The following is a 4,868-nucleotide window of genomic DNA, read 5'->3' as shown; positions in this document are numbered from 1 at the left end:
GGGCAGGATGAGGCACATAGGACATCCTGGTCATCCACTGCATCCGTTTCCATCTCCAGTCGTCTTGACTTCGTCTTGCCACTGGATACAGACGGTCTCGGACAAGAGAGTGAGGTCGACGGTGCGCAACTCCTCCTCACTATAAACAAAGTCATCGCGCAAGTCATCAGTCATCCTTCATCCCATACCATCATTTTCCCCAAGCCCTGTGGCGACAGGCGAGCGACGAAGCGACAGTTGTGGGTACACTGGCAGTCGTAGCCGCGGACCTGCACACAGGCGGCTCAGGCCATAGGGTCGTTTTTCACCGACTGGAGCAGCGGTGGAGATCGGCAGCCCCCTGAGCGACTGAGCAGCCCTCTTTAGGACAGCACTGTTCACCTCCATGGCATGAGGAAGGGGCTAGAAAAGGTGCCCTAAACACACCACCCTAGTCAGCATACCGCGGCTGACGGGTACCCTACTCAAGCGGTCGACACACAAAGGAAAGAAAGAAGAAAACAAGGAGCACCCCATTGACCATTGCCACATGGAACGTGCGTACGCTTCTGGACAGAGGCGACTCGGACAGACCACAGAGACGCACAGCACTCATTGCAAGTGAACTAGCCAGGTACAACATCGACATCGCTGCCTTAAGTGAGACCAGACTGGCAGAAGAAGGCGAACTCTGTGAGCGAGGCACAGGCTACACCTTCTTTTGGAGTGGTCGCGGACCTGAAGAGAGACGTGAGGCTGGAGTTGGCTTTGCAGTGAAGACAACCCTCGTTGGCAAGCTGGCTGGCCCCCCGAAAGGAGTGAACGATCGCCTGATGACGATGAAACTCCCTTTATGCAACGGGAAGAAGTTTACCACCATTGTCAGCGCCTACGCGCCCACCATGACCAACCCGGATGAGATCAAGGACAAGTTCTACGAGGACCTGAACGCTGTCATCACCACTGTTCCCAACGCAGACAAGCTCATCATTCTTGGTGACTTTCACGCGAGAGTTGGCTGTGACAGCACCTCCTGGGAAGGCGTGATTGGGAAGCATGCGGTTGGCAACTGTAAGAGCAATGGTCAACTACTTCTCCAGACATGTGCCGAGCACGACCTTCTTATCACAAACACGGTCTTCTGCCTTCCTACCCGTAACAGGACGTCATGGATGCATCCTCGCTCTGGGCATTGGCATCTCATCGACTTTGTCATCGTCAGGAAGAGGGACAGGCAGGACGTACGAGTCACGAGGGCCATGTGCGGCGCCGAGTGCTTGGGGCGCACTGCATGAGACGGTGTACAACACTGCCATGGAGTGCCTGGGGCCTTCTGCCAGGAAGCACAAAGACTGGTTTGATGAGAACTGCACTGAGATCAAGCAGCTGCTGGAAGACAAACGCCAGGCCTACAGAGCCCATATTGAAGACCCCAAGTCACAGTCAAAGAAAGACATACTGAAGAGCACACGCAGCACCATCAAGCTGAAGTTGCGGCAGATGCAGGATTCCTGGTTGAGCAACAAAGCTGATGAGATCCAGGGCTTTGCAGACAGGAACGACATGAAGAACTTCTATAACGGCCTGAAAGAAGTCTACGGTCCCACCACCTCCGGATCTGCTCCACTCCTCAGTGCTGATGGTTCTACCCTAATCACTGACAAGGACGGGATCCTTGAGAGATGGGCTGAACACTTTGACAGTGTACTGAACCGCCCTTCCACAATCAATTATGAAGCCATCGACCGACTCCCCCAGGTGCCAGTCAGTGAGTCGTTGGATGCCATTCCAACTTTGGAGGAGACCCAGAAAGCCATCCGTCTGCTATCCAATGGCAAAGCCCCTGGCTCAGACTCCATTCCAGCTGAGGTCTACAAAGAAGGTGGTATGGCGCTGACTGAGAAGCTTCATCAGCTATTCCAGCTCATCTGGCAGCATGAGACAGTTCCACAGGACTTCAAAGACGCTTCCATCATACACCTGTACAAGCGCAAAGGAAATCGTCAGGCCTGTGACAACCATCGTGGAATATCCCTGCTGTCCGTCGCAGGCAAGACTCTGGCCAGAGTGCTACTCAACCGTCTCATAGCGCACCTTGAGCAAGGTCTCCTACCAGAGAGCCAGTGTGGCTTCCGGAAAGAACGCGGGACTATCGACATGGTGTTTGCTGCCAGGCAGCTCCAGGAGTAGTGTCAGGAACAGAAAGCCGACCTTTACTCCACCTATATCGATCTGACCAAGGCCTTCGATACTGTTAGCAGAGATGGCCTTTGGAGAATTATGGCGAAGTACGGATGTCCCAGAAAGTCCATCACCATCATACGGAAACTACATGATGGGATGCTGGCCGGAGTCCAAGACAACGGAGAGACTTCAGAACCATTCCCTGTCTCCAAAGGAGTCAAGCAAGGGTGTGTTCTTGCCCCCACCCTGTTTAGTCTCATGTTTTCAGCCATGCTGACAGATGCCTTCAGAGACGCTGACGTAGGCACTGGCATCAGGTACCGCACAGATGGCTCAATCTTCAACCTCAGGAGGCTTCAAGCAAAAACCAAGGTGAGGACAGACACCGTCAACGACTTCCTGTTTGCTGATGACTGCGCTCTCAATGCTGCCTCCGAAGCTGACATGCAACACAGCGTCGACAAGTTCTCTGCTGCCTGTGACAACTTTGGCCTCACAATCAGCACAAAGAAGACTGAGGTGATGCACCACCCAGCTCCAGGAAAGCCTTACGTTGAACCAAGCATCTTCATCAACGGGCAACGACTGAATGCGGTGGACAAGTTCACATACCTGGGCAGTACACTCTCTCGCACAGTTGTCATCGACGACGAGGTGAATGCCAGACTCGCCAAAGCCAGCGCTGCCTTCGGCAGACTCCATAAGAACGTTTGGAACAGGAGAGGCATCACCCTGGAGACGAAGTTCAAAGTATACAAGGCCATAGTTCTCACCACACTGCTGTATGGATGTGAATCATGGACGGTCTACAAACGCCACGCCAAAAGGCTGAACCACTTCCACACCACCAGCCTCAGAAAACTTTTCGGCATGAAGTGGCAAGAGAAGATCCCTGACACAGAGGTGCTCACTCGTGCAAACTTGCCCAGCATCTACACCATCTTGATGCAGGCCCAGCTGCGCTGGGCAGGCCATGTAGTTCGCATGCCAGACCACTGGCTCCCCAAAGAAGCGCTTCAAAGGCACTCTGAAAGCTTCTCTGAAGGCCTTCAACATCAGCCACGACACATAGGAGCTGAATGCAATGGACAGACCAAAGTGGCGTTCAGCTGTCCACAAAGGCGCCAAATCCTGTGAGGCCAACAGAATCGCTGCAGCAGAGCAACGCAGACAGGCCAGGAAAAGCAGTGCCAGCAAGTCCCCGACACTGCCGCCACCATCCCCTGTCCACACTGCGTCAGAACCTTCCAGGCGCGGATTGGCCTGACCAGTCATCTGCGCACCCACAGAGCCCAACCCACCCACCCCGGCAGGATGACTAGATGGTCCTCGTCGATCCCGACGGACGAACCACACACGTGTATTCGTAACTGATACATTGGTTTGTGACTTCCAGTTCCGCTGAGGTTCCCAAAGAGTGAAGCGTCGCTGTGTTCGGCCGTTCGGACAAATCCATATGCGCTACACCACACTCTACTGAAAATGATTCCTCACAGCAGCAAGTTACCATATATATATGTCAGTCAGTCCTTCACTGCCGGACTTTGTGTCACGGTGTGTGTGTGTGTGTGTGTGTGTGTGTGTGTGTGTGTGTGTGTGTGTGAGGTGTGTGTGTGAGGTGTGTGTGTGTGTGTGTGTGTGTGTGTGTGTGTGTGTGTGTGTGTGTGTGTGTCAGTGTGTGCCAGTGTGTATGTGTGTGTGTGTGTGTGTGTGTGTGTGTGTGTGTGTGTGTGTGTGTGTGTGTGTGTGTGTGTGTGTGTGTGTGAGAGAGAGAGAGAGAGAGAGAGAGAGAGAGAGTGAGTGTGTGTATCAGAGTGGAATTATTCTTAAGAATTTTGCCAGAGAACCGGCTAAACTTTTGTCATCGTCATGGTCGGGCTCTTTTTCAGCGCGCCAAAGACGCGGTCAGTGCGTGTTGCACACCTGATCCACGGTTTATCGTCTCATCCAAATGACCGGATGCTTAGCCCGATATTCCAGTTAAACATGACTGGGAGAGAGACTGAGACCGGGATTCGAACCCAAAACATCACGGACACTGTTATGGCGGAAAAGTGTTATATTTATAGCTTTTCAGGTCTGTCACTTGGCCGTGGTTGTTCGAACTGTGACTGTTTAAAACCGGCCTTCGAATCACCACAGAATACAGCCCCCTGCCCTCTAGTCATGTTTTGGAAGATAATATTTACCTTGCTGGATAGAATTCCGGCATACGACGATATGGATAATTTGGGGCCATGGATATATGTTTAACAAGATTCGGTTGTTTTTGTCCATGTTTTACTGAGATCCATTGAATTGGAGCATTTATTCTGGTGTAAAAACATGTAAATTCACCCCTCCCCTCTGTAGTACACACACACACACACACACACACACACACACACACACACACACACACCGCAAAACTTCTGTTACTCAATGTTGAATCATTTGGTAACCGAAAACGTTGTTTCATAATACAGATTTCATGAGGTTGTGGCAAAAAGTTATTTTTTTGGGTGTGATCACAATATCAACGAGATCTTCGTGTTTTAGTAAATGTTCACAAAAGAAATAAAAGAAAGCAGGGATATATCGTTAATTTTTGTTCCACACGCTTATTAGTTATTTTTATTGATCTCCACACAAATATCCATCTTGGTTATAAACACAAAATCTGATGACGTACACAGCATTCTACGTCAGCAAGAAATCTCCGAAGA

The sequence above is a fragment of the Babylonia areolata genome, chromosome 20, assembly GCF_041734735.1.
Source record: "Babylonia areolata isolate BAREFJ2019XMU chromosome 20, ASM4173473v1, whole genome shotgun sequence".
In the NCBI taxonomy this organism is placed as follows: Eukaryota; Metazoa; Mollusca; class Gastropoda; order Neogastropoda; family Buccinidae; genus Babylonia; species Babylonia areolata.
The sequence above is the reverse complement of the archived record's forward strand: the minus strand, read 5'-3'. Positions refer to the sequence as shown.